Genomic DNA, 13,128 nt, shown 5'->3' on the forward strand with positions numbered 1-13,128 from the left:
TGTCCTGGCAGGTGCTACCAAAACAGGCTCACTGGGTTTGTAGACACCTCGATCCATAACACAATGCATGTTTCAGGAAGAAGTCTTCTGCTGACTTGCACCTAGAGCCCGTTTGTCACTGCTGGAAAATGATTACATGAACTCAAACTTGTGTCCATCTCCATCTGCCTTGATAGGATTTTATTTTTTAGAAAATCCTCAAATTATGGATATTTATTTTGATCCTATCTAAAAATCGATCTCTGTGCTTAGGAGGGTGCGATTCCAGCTCTCGCAAAGCCAGGAGGCGTGATGGATCAGGCACTCAGGATGCAGTGAAGAAGTAATTGGGTGAGAGGGCTCGTTGGCTAATAGGCCACTGAGGCTAATTATTCTTTAGCACCAAATTGCATTCAATCACAGCTTGGACTGTTTCCCTCCAAAGGTGGGTGTGTTCATAATAGGGCCTTTAGCCCAATTTGTCCTTCAGGGCAAAGGACATTTTTGGTGTTTAATTAAAGACGTACAAAAAGGTATAAGTGTGCAAACTTGGCTAAAACGGAGTATTTTTAAAGAATCAGAAAATGCTACTTTTACTTAGGAAATCACACATATTTGGGCTACACAGAGTGGTAATAATTATAATCATGATGACATTACCAGGAAGATGGGCTGCAGTGTCCACTAGGGCCTAACCAAGAAAGACAACCAACACACGAAGTAAGGAGAATCTCACCAACTGCATTTTGGAGAATTGTGCCTTCTGTCCCCCAGAAAATAGACCATCTGAGCCCTGTGAGTGCTGAATTCTGACTCTCCACAATCAGGAAAAATGAAGATAAATCTAAACTCCTAAACAAAGTAAGTATTATCTTTGGAGGTATAAGCATCAAGCTGCTCATTAAGACAGATAGTATTGATATCACTGGAGTTAATCAATTCATTTCATTGACCAGATAGACCTCGGTCTAAGCAAAGCAGAAGACAAGGGAACATACTAGAAAGAAAAACTGCTTCGGGATTCAGGTAACTCAGGTTCTAGTCCTATTTCTCACACTGACTAAATGTATGATGTTAGTTAATTCTCTTTACCAACTCTGCTGGAAAATGGTTAAATGATCCCAAAGCTTGGGACCATTACCATTTGCATTGATAGGATTTTATTATTTTAAAAATCCTCAAATTTCGAATGCTATTTTTGTCCCTAACTAAAATCGACCCCTGAATTTGGGAGGGTACAATTCCAACTCCCAGCTCTCTTCTGTCCAACATGTAGATGGTACACTAGTCCAGAAGGACTTAATTAAGTATAAGAATCAGAATCTCCTGAAAATATTGTCAAATTCTCAAGCCAAATGTTATTCTAGATACCTTGAGTCTAGCACTTCTGGGGCTGGGGCCTTGGCACCTGTTTCTGGAAAACTCTCTCCACAGGGTTCTGAGACATGTTAAGGACCAAAGGCAGGATGAACTCTGGATGTCATCCATTCCCATCATCCTAGGGGTCTAGACCGCCTTGCCCATTAAAGTTCTCGACAGCTCACTTCCCTTCCTCCAAGATTGGTCCTGGAGCCCTCCTATCAGGAAGAACTTCACAGGTATAGAGAAGGCCACTCTCTCACAGCAAGGTCAGGCAAATGTCTGGTGTTGCCCTGAAAATGTGCAGTCTGAATGAGAACCGGTAGCAGGGAGCATTCTGCCCACGTGTGTCCATACATACATACGCAGAGCTGCCAGGAAACATCACTCTGCTCCTCAACACTGTTCTGATGCTCAGTTCCTGGTCAGTTAGAAGATCCAATGTCCTGTTCCACTGTGAGTAGGGATCTAGGACCAGATGACAGGAGGGCAACATGTGAACAATTCCGGAACATCCAAACATGGCAGGAGTTATTTCTTTGCATCAGTGATACAAAGCCTGAGCTGCCCCTACTTATCATGCAAGGAAAATGACAAGAGAATGATGGTGCCATTTAACCAAGGTAAATCGCTCCCACTATGCAAACAAAGAAAAGACCTGAAATGTTGAACCAGGGCTCTCTTTGTTAATACTGAACATCTGCATACAGAAAGAAACATGAAGGACTGATCAGCAGAGAGAAGCCTGGGACTCTCAAACCTCCATCCGTAACACATCAATCTTACCTGTTGTTCCCTATTGAATGAATATTAGCCAAGCACCCATCTATGGGAAAGGGACCCACGCCTCCCAAGTAATCAAACTGGAAGAGGTTATTACATTTGAAAATAAAGCGACTCACAGTATTCAGGAACACAAAGAAGCATATGAGCTTGAAGTGCTCTAAAGTGGTCCCAGGCGCCCCAATACTTTTTTTTTTTTTAAGTAGGCTCCATGCCCAGTGTTGAGCCCAACATAGGGCTCGAACCCACGACCCTGAGATCAAGACCTGAGCTGAGATCAAGAGTCAGAGACTCAAGGCACCTGGGTGGCTAAGTCAGTTGAGTGTCTGCCTTGGCTCAGGTCACCATCTTGGGGTCCTGGGATCGAGTCTTATGTGGGGTTCTCTGCTCGGGGCGGGGGTCGGCTTCTCCCTTTCCCTCTGCCCCTCCCCCAACTAGTGCGCGTGCTCTCCCTCTTTCTCTCAAATAAATAAATAAATAAAATCTTTTAAAAACAAAAAAGAGTCGAGGCTCAACAAACTGAGCCACCCAGGCACCCTGAAATCATTAATACTTTTTTTAACACGGGGCCCATATTTTCATTCGCACTGGCCCCCAGAAATTACATAGCTGGTCCCAGTCATGGGAGTTGTTCAGAGGAATAAAACACTAAGGGTATTTTTCACTAGATGAGATCTTAGCTCTTAGAATATATAGTATAAGCTAGGTTGCCTGTGGAGGGGCTGCTTTCACCATTAGCAGTTTGCACGACTAAGATGTGGACTCCAGGCTGACCAATCCCAAAGCCTGCGACCCCAAGGCTGGGAGGTAATGTGACTTCCTGAGACGCAGAACGACCAGCCACCCAGACTTAAGGTCTCAAGCTCTCTCCTAGTGGGAACTGGGTCTGCCAAGGCAGCAAACACCAGCCTTAGAAAATGACTCTGGCTGCCAGAGGGGAACCTGCTAACATTTCTACCCCACCTGGAACTGGGCAAAGAACCACACCGCAATCAGACAACAGTTATATTCTTCTCTGCCAGATTAACTCCAGTCCACAGCATTGGCCAGGATGGCTTTCTCCATAAAGCCCCACAGCCCTTGAGGGCTAACCATGGGAAAACCTGTGAGTGCAAAGGCAGTTTGGGTGAAGGGAGTGGAGAGCTGGATGGGAATGCAGAGGCCCAGGCTCAGAGTGGAGATGAAGGTGACCAAGTCCGGGCTGATTCCGTTCCTCCTCTCCCCTTAGGAAGCATCTAAATATGAAACACAAACCTTGAGTCAAATCTATAAGGTCCATTCTGGGGAGAGGGGCAAAAAGAACGTCTGATGAACACGAGAACCAGGGCTTCATGAGGAGACATGGCGGCAGATGCCACACAGCGTCACAAGAGCAAGAATGTGATGGTCACACGCTCAGGGGGAAGGAGGGTTGACATAACACCCTGAGTGGGCAATTCCCAGAAAGAAAGCTGCAGAATTCACAGCTCCTAGAAGGCGTTCCCCCTCACAGCTAGCCATTTTGGAGGGCTCCATGTCAGGGCTTGGCCCTGGAGCTACTTGCCCAAAAGAATGCCCCAGGGCTACTACTGGAAAATGCCCTTGAGGTAACCCAGAGGAGCAGCCCCTTTCAGTGCATTTGAGCAAGAAGACCCTGAAATGTCTGTGAGACTCCTCAATAAAGTTGCCAGAAAAAACACAGGACGCCCAGTCAAATTGTAATTTCAGACACACGACGAATGGTTTTTAGTAGGAGGGCGCAATATTTGGGACATACTTATAATAAAAAATTACTTGTTACCTATCTGAAATTCAAATCTGACCACATGCCCTACATTTTCATTCATTACATCTGGCAGTTCTACTCAGGGAAAGCATCCTACTGTGGCCCTTGACTCTCTTCTCCCTTGGCCCATCTCATCCCTCAAGTCAGAGAACAGACTTGGACTCTAGTATAGCAGGATATTAAAAGCCTCTTGGATCCAGGCAGGAGAGGAATACACACACTTCTCTCTCTATCCCCCATCAGTTATTGCCACACCTCCCCACCCAGTGTCTAGTGCTTGCCTACCGCCGAACTGTGACACTACCCTCCTTGCTTCCCTCCCATGGAAGACTGAAACCAGCGCCCAAGGAGGGGCCACTCAACAGCCAAGGCATGACAAGCCACTGGCTACAGCATTCATGCTTCTCGTCGCTCATTTCTTCAACAATGACATTAGAGACAAATGGATGGAAAAGACAGACAAGATCCCAGCTCACACGGCTCAAAATCTAGTTGAGGGAAGAGTCAAATGAATAAACAAGACATTTCCTAAAGCAGTGAGAGATAGAGAAAATTAAACAGAGTGATGCAACAAAGTGAAGGGGGGTGTGGGGTTGGGTGAGAGTGGAGGCTACTTTAAGCCCTATCGTCAAGGAAGACACCCTGAGGAGGTGGCAGGCTGGAGCCTAATTAAAAGAGTCAAATATATACGTGGATCCAAGACAGACTGCTCCAGACAGAGAGGTTCATAAGTGCAAAGACACTGGAGCAAGAAGCTTAATACGTCCCAGAAAGACTGAAGACAAGCACATCTAGAGGAGGGAGAGAGGGAACATTTACGGATGCAAGCAGAGGCCAGATAAAATGGAGGCTTGGGTCCCCAAGACATCCGAAACAACTATCTTCCTACACCTGAAAGACCAGCTCCCGGAGAACCCTTTATCTACCCCTTTCACAGGAGCACATAAGTAACAACTGTAAGGTGCTGTGCCCATTGCCTCACGGGGAAGGGAAGGGCCAGGCAACATCAAGGCATCTGATTCCATCCTGAGCTGCCGTGATCCTCACTCACTGTAGCACAGCCTGCTTCCCACCAGGCACTCTCCCAGCCACCTACAGTCTCACCCCATTCCTCCAGCAGTCCTGACGATGGGTGCTACTTTCCCATTCTGCACATAAGAGCACTGAGGCTCAAAGAGGTCAAGCTACAGAGCAAAGCCACCCAGCCCTCAAGTAGCAGAGTCAAAGTTCTACAATCCATGCAAGTTTGTAGCTCCTAAGCTCATATTCTTTCTGCCAGGCTACATCCTGATCCTTCTGCCCAGCTGCAGGCTTTGACCCCACACCCTACAGGTCCCACTGTCCCTATTCACATTCACTGCTATCAGGTCCCACCACCTCCAGCAATCACCTCCTTCCCCTACCCCCATGCCTTTTCAGATCCAAGAACCTTAAAGCAATGGAAGAGTTGTTGGAGACAAAACAATGGTTTTCAATCAACTTTGAAACTTACTTTCCTCAACTCTTTCATGACCCAAGGTGGATCATTAATTTCATGCAATTTTAATGATGTGGTTTTTAGCTTTTACCACCTATCAAACGCACCGTTTATATGTGAGCCAATTTGCCTTGGTGAGGGATCTTATCTCTCTTACCAATGATGTCCCCAACCCGAGGATGCTTCCCGAGGGCTGATGGAAGAAACACTCCCAGCCTCCATACGAGCTGCTACCTGACCAGGTGCCGAGAATCTGGAATAAAGTAGGCTACTGGTGGTGATCCGCACATATAAGGGGTGGGGATGCAGAAACCTCATTCTACGATGTCATTGTGTTCTCATCACAATGGGCCCATTTGCTTGGCGCTTTTGTGTCCTAAAGTTTATCAGTTGCAGTCTGACAGAAAGAGCACAGTTCTCAAATCAGCACACACGGACGCGTGTCCCCACTCTGGCCCGGTGACAACCCTCGAGTCTGTTCCACGCACGGAGCCTTACTTCTCACTGGCCAATAATAATAGCAGCTTCCTTCCCTGGGCCAGTGCACTGAGCCATAGCAGCCTAGACTCGGTGTGCCTTATGCCTGAAACTTACGAAAACTCTCCCAGGTGTTATCTGCTATTTTGCCCCCGTTTTAAAGGTTAAGAAACTGAGTTTCCAGGAGATGAAGTAACTTGCTGAGGGTCTCTTACTGAAAAGGTAAATGAGCCAAGTTTCAAGTTAGGGTCAGTTGGCCAACCAAGTCCAACCCCTTCTCAAATTCATGACCTCCCTTACAGAGCCTTGCAGACGCCAGGTTTTGGAGAGAAACAGAGGCACACACAGGGAAGGGGGGAAGAGCTATAGTAAAGGAGCCAGAGGAGGCCTGCGTGGTCCTCCGAGGCCAGACCCTGAGTAGTGGATCCCCATGTATGGGCCTAACCTGCAAGCAGACCCTGCGTACGTAGGGCCCACCCTCTGCAGACGGCCTGAGCCGGCCATGCCAGCACCACCACCAGGCAGACTCCCAGGCCTTTCTATGGCCTTCTTCTGCGAGATCAGCAAACACGCTTCCCCGAACATGGCCGGACCCACAGAGGGTCCCAGGACTCCGTGCAAGGGAGACAGCAGTCAGAACTCCTAACGCGTCCACTTGGGCTGCAGAAGTCCTGCCAGACTGATAAACTACTCTGTTTCTTGTTGCTCTTCATTTAGAATTCATTATGTCTCTCTTTCCATGAAAGATAAACCAAGAGCTGCCCTTCACAGCTGTTTTCTCCGCGGTCATTCCTTCTCGCCGCCCAGCTACTCTTTCTTTGGGGATTTGAGCGATGTAATGTTAGTCCTATCAATTTCATTCAGTCCCTCCAAGGTAGTCTACCGGGACTGGGGAGGCAGCCTAGCCGAATGCCCTTAACCATTTGTGCACTGTGCAAGCCAGAGGGGGCAGGGAAGGAAGAACATAGAGAACAAGGTTCCAAAGAAGAAGAAGAAAAAAAAAATACCTTCTGGCACTGAATCTGTGGAAAGTAGACAAGGAAGAATGAGGATGGCAGCAACTAGGAGTGTGCAAATCAGCTTAGAGCAGACCGGGGTCAGTGGGCAGCTTACAGTGGCCCGCCTCCAATGGGACACTCAGCCTTAGAAACACAAACAGTAGATTCACCCAGCAAATTATTTGCCTGTCAAGAGGGAGTCCACCCTTTTGTATTTTACATAGCTCTATCTGGCCATTTCACTGTACATAGGCTTCGGAGGCCCTATATGCATGACGGAAAGCGTTCCTACACCATGGGTTGGGGGTGGGGAAGATAGACTTCGCGTTCCTGAGAACTGAGTGAAGTGGTCAGCATTTGACAAGCATTAACTCACAGCAACCCTGAAAGGCAGACACACTGATCACCAGTTTTCAAGAGGGTGAACTGGGGCTTCTTGGGGTTTTGGTAACTTGCCAAAGACCATGCAACTGAGAAGTAAAGTGGCTAGGTTTAGAATCTAGGTGAAACTAGTGGTTCTCAAACCGGGTGACTTTGTTCCCTGGGGAACACCGGCAATGTGTGGAGATACTTTTCATCATCACGGCTGGGGTGCTGCTACCAGTGGCTAGTGGGTAGAGGCCAGGGAGGCTGTTAAACATCCTACAATCCACAAGACAGCCCCTGCAACAAGGAATGATCCAGCCCGCATGCCAATCGGGTCATGGTGGAGAAAACTGGGTCCAACTGGCTCAAAGTCCATGTAGCCACAAGGATTGCGGGTGTCACCGAAGGAACAACACGAATCATTCAAAATAATTGTTAAAATTGCACATGATGTTTGATAATTTTCATTTCTGATCAGGGTGGCCTTGGTGCCTCCCCAGTTTAATGGGGCACATGGAGAAGAGAATTTCCAAGGCTCCACAGATGGTTTCCATACATAATTATAATGGTTTGTCTTGTAGAAACCATGCGGACAAATCCTTAGGCAAAGCCTAGAGATTTCATCTCCAAGCTCTTCCCGGCCTGAATTAAATTTTCTCAACATGTGGCATTTTTTAAATGGTGGGGGGGAAAAAAAAACAAACAACCCTCCCTGCATGGAAAATGAAACATTTTCAGGTGTGGCCAAGGAGACCTCACCCAGAACTCTTCAGAAGCCTCTGCGCTTTATCAGCCCTGCGGGCTCGAGTCAGCCTGACGGTTGCCCAGGCTCTCCTTCCTCAGCAGCCCATGCACCCCCGCGCAGGTGTGGAGCTACCAGGGCATGTCCTTCTCTCCTTGGAGGAAACTGCCAACTTAGAGACTAGGAAGAAAAATCACCTGGAAAGAGATTAAGGTTGGAGAAAGGAGTACTCACACAGGTGTCTGGAAATAGAAGGGCCCATCCAGTGAGGTAAGCCACACACACCTATGTGATCTAATCCCCTCCGCACCTAAAACCCCACAGAACACTTGTTAAAGTTGAACCCCCATCCTGGCAAAGGGGGGGACCCTTCTTGATAGGGCTCCATGCAGCCCACCCCAGATCCCCCCATACAGACTGCCTCCCGGCCCCCTGCAAGGCCTTTGGCCATGCTGTGGCTCTTTGGAAGGTTCCTTGAGCCACCCTGACTCATAGGCCTGGGCAGTCAACATTCTTTCCTCCGTGTTCCTATAGCACTGAGGTTTTCCGCGGTCGTAGTGCTGGGTTCAGCTCCCTGCCAGAAGCTTATGTTCCTCGGCAGAGCCTTCCCCTTACACATTTCCGTCCCCAGCACCGGCAGATGGTGGAGCTACTTTAGGAAGATGCCTGAATGAAGAAGAGGCCATGGGGACTTGTCACAACTGGTGACAGATACCAAATACTAACTCGATGACACTTTCATGTCAAGAGGCTTGGGAGTCAGAAAGCTTAGGTTCACACCTCAGCTACGCCACTTACCTTATGCCTGTGACTTAACCTCTCTAGCCCTCAGTTTCCTTATCTGCAAAACGGAAGATGAAAAGCAATGCTCATCTGGTAGGATTACGGTGAGGGTCAATGAGATCATGCATACAAAGCATTTAATCAGCACTAGGCCTGGAGAAAACACTCCATTTCAAAAAAAACAAAAAACAAAAAAGCCTGCTTTTTGGGGAAAGATGACCCCATGGACAGTAAGCGGCATTTTGCTTTAGTTCCACATCCATGAACAGAGAATTCAACAGACTCGCCCAGAACCCCAAAGCCCCCCTCTCCTTCGCCTCCCAGGGGAGAGGGGTTTGCAACAGGGTTCGGTGCGCTCTCTGTGGCCGGAGCTTGGCTCTCAGATGCCCTCAGTAACCAGCTGCTGACTGAAGGAAAGAGAAGGTCCCACACATTTTCTAGCAAGGGCAAGCCAAATGTGAGCAACGACTGGGGTAGCTGAGACATGGGGGGGGAGCCACAAAAATGGGCATGATCTGTCCCAGAAGAAAGAGAACCTTCTGTCCTTCAAAGACATGGCTCATTCCTCGGGTGTCCCCAGTTTCCCGCGAAGCAAGCCATTCCATCTCTGTTCAAGGGAATGAGTTGAAGCAAAACTACCAAACGCTGTCTCTGGAGTCCTACTGTGCCCCTTCCCTCTTCCTCCCTCCCCTGTGTCCCGGCCAGCCCTGCCTGCCCCGCTCCCTGGGACCACCTTCTCTGGTATCCGCCGGCTTCTCAGAAGCGCTTAGGGGGAGGCAGGGGGATGTAAGCAGACCAGGCAGGCGATGCTATCCGCTGCCCCCGGTGACTGGCACTTTGACTAAAAGCCTCTTCCCTCCTCCTGCACTGTGATTGAGTTGCCCCCTCCCGGCCCCCACCCACCCCTCTCCTTAGAAGCAGTGTCTGTGCCAAAGCGCCGGGAGCTCACCACCCCCAGCCTCGCACCTGCAGATGTGAACCAGCCAGCTTGTCTGAATTAGGAAATCTCTCCCAGTTGGGCAGGCAGCCCTGTCAGCCCTGGGCGGCCTTGGGAGAGGGACCAGAGGGACCTGCCTGCGGGCAGGTCTATGTCCTGAGTCCCTGGGATTCTGGGGTTCAGATGCCCCGGGAGGAGAGAGAAGCCTTCACAGGGACCTCTCCGCTGATAGATATCGGGGCCGTGCTAAAGGCAGTCCTCAGTGCTGGGATCTGAAGGAAGCAGGAGGCCCAGCGAACACAGAGCAGCCCCAGAAAAATGGTGATGAGGGTGGGGAGGGAGACCAGTGCTCTCAGAGGAGCCGGGGCCCTAAAAGTCACCAAGAACCCCCTACTGCTGATAATCCGCAGGCAAAGGAAGCCTCAGGGAGAGAGAGGGTTGCCCAGGACAGAACCAAAGCCTCTGCTTTCAACCTTCCCCCAAAAGGCTAAAGAAGCTGCACCATCAGATACAATGTTTGCTTCTTACCATTTCCCCCAGTCTCCTCATGCCAATGGACTTGTCAGCCAGCCAGTGTGGCCACTTACAAAAATGGCTTAGCCCAAGCTGAATCACTGCTGAGGACGACTTCAGCACAGCCTTGCTTTTTTCGCCAAAGACAGCTCAGCAGCATTCCACCCAAATTTCAACAGAAAACCTCGCCATTTCATAAACCTGATGTCTTCATTTTATTTCCACACAATAATAAATTTAGAACTGATGCCTCCAAGGAGAAAATAAACCACCATTTGTTGAGATCCTGCCGTGTGCTGGCCCATCCCATACACCACCTCATAGAATCAGCACATTGCCTGGGACAGGGGAGGGGGGAGGGGGGTTTCTCTCTCTCCCCATTAACCCCCAAATTTCATGGCAACCTGGGAATTGCTTTCCTCTCTGTTGCTTCTACAACGTTTCAAAACACAGCGTAATCAACCCCTCCTCCAGGTGGCCCACAAAGAGGTAGCCTCAGTGTTCATGTCCAGTGTGAAGCCCGCATGATTCTTTTTTTCTTTTTAAAGATTTTATTTATTTATTTGAGAGAGAGAGAATGAGAGAGAGCACATGAGAGGGGGGAGGGTCAGAGGGAGAAGCAGACTCCCCGCCGAGCAGGGAGCCTGATGCGGGACTCGATCCAGGGACTCCAGGATCATGACCTGAGCCGAAGGCAGTCGCTTAACCGACTGAGCCACCCAGGCGCCCAAGCCCACATGATTCTTAACCTCCCCTTCCACAGGCTACTGGAAGGAGTCGGTGGTTCTGTGACCTCTGTGATAGAGAAATGTCCCCAAGGCTGCAAACTGCAACCTCAAACGACGGCACCACCAAGCGACTGTTAAACTGTATAAAACGACGGCACCACCAAGCGACTGTTAAACTGTATCCGACCGCAGGTGCCGTAATTCAGCAACAGCGTCAATTAAGAAAGTTTTCATAGGCTATCCTACAAAGGTAATCAACCTTGTTTCTGAATTGCAAGTGATTAAGTCATAGAATTTTAGCTCCCGAAATGTTCTCCGTGCTTGATGAACTTGACTTGAACAAGATTCGCTTGACTGATCTTCATAAAGATCCTATGCAGTGATATTATTACTATGCCCACTTTAGGGGTGAGGAAAGTGAAGCAAAGAGTAAGTGACTCATCCAAATTCACAGGATTTAAAGCCACAGAGTTTAGCTCCAAAGGTCCCTTAACCTCTATGCAAAATTTCACCTTCCTAAGATGTTAATATATTTTATTCAGAAGAAGCTTAGAAAATGTTCTCTGGAAAGGATCCAAGATAAAATCTAATATAGCTTCCACTATATTTGAATGAGAAAAAGCAGGCCCTCCTTCATAACCTATTTACTCTTAGTTTATACGTTAATTCTAACAAGTTGCCTTGCTTCCTGATCAACACACACAAAATGCAGGAAACTATAGAGAGTCAGGAAAGCTGTTATATAATAGCTAACAGCCTAATATAACAGGGAAAAAGAAAAATCAACATATAATGGCAGGCTGAAGATGCACAGCAATGGGGATATGTGTACAAGGACAAAAGCTCTAGAATCACTCAGCACAAAACCTGATTGACGTCCATCACCGTGACCTCCTGTTATCAAGAATATCGCAAGTTATGTTATATTCTATTTAAGAAGGCAGGCATGAATGTACAAAACACACTTGACAAAGATTTCCATCAACAAAGTTAAGATACAAAAGAGTTTTTTATTTTAAGGGAGTGAATTCGTGGATTATAATCATAGAATTCGATATATGCCATATAACATATGTTGAAAAGAATTAAATAAAAATAAAACTTACATGGATGATGATTTTCTAGACAAAAAAAAAAAGAAAGTATTTAGGGAAAATTACCTGAAGTCTTCAGCTGGGCTAAGATTTAATGAAGATTGCTAGGCTGAAAAGAAAGTTTCATCCAAAAGAAATGGTCTACATAGCTCACTGCATCTCTCAGTACCTATAAAAGTAGGCAAGGAAGGAAAAAGAACAGCTTGATCAGGCAGGGGATTTCAAGAAGCTTGTGAAGGGGCGCATCACAGCATAATGTCAAGGGGATTCCCACCCTTACTGGATGATTCTGGTCCTAGTGGTCAGTGGTATCTTAGTATGTTCATTTTTAGGTATTAAAATTTATGGAAATTTTGAAATAGAACTTATGATAAAAATACCTGGCAAATATGCATGAGGGAAACTATGGAAAAGGGAGTGAACCGGAGGGAAAGGATAAACAGCTGGATTGTGAAGCACTATGCCGGCTTTTGTGGGACAATTTGATCCTTACCCGTGTTTTTGCAGACTTAACCCTGAAGATAGATAAGGGTTTTTTAGGACCTCCATGTACTCATTTCTGATACAAGAATGTTCTGAGTTCAGTGTTCTTGGCTTTTACAATTGTCCACTGTACCACTTGTATTTTAGACTTTAGCTCCATTATAAGATGGAAACTAGTCACTGATTCTTACAGGGGTTTTATACCAAAATAGAATTTAATCTGAGAGGCCCCTCCTTGCCATCTCCTCACCTTCCTTCAGCCCTTCCTCCCCATCCCAGGGGCTTCTCCTGCACTGATCTGGCCTCTACTCACGTCATCTTTTCATCAACCTTAAACCACAGTGCACCCCATCTGGTAATTGGGGACATTGGAAACGACATCTGAATGTTCCAGATTCCCTGGTACTTTTAAATTAAAATTGAGGGACACCTGGGTGGCTCAGTCAGTTAAGCATCTGCCTTTGACTCAGGTCATGATCCCAGTGTCCTGGGATCGAGTCCCGTGTCTGGCTCCTTGCTCAGCGGGGAGCCTGCTTCTCCCTCTGCCTGCCTTTCTCTCTCTCTCCCCCTCTCTCTCCCTCTCTGACAAATAAATAAATAAAATTTTTAAAAATAACTAAATAAATACATTTGAAATTGATTAA

This window comes from Halichoerus grypus, chromosome 8 (genome assembly GCF_964656455.1).
Source record: "Halichoerus grypus chromosome 8, mHalGry1.hap1.1, whole genome shotgun sequence".
Lineage (NCBI taxonomy): Eukaryota > Metazoa > Chordata > Mammalia > Carnivora > Phocidae > Halichoerus > Halichoerus grypus.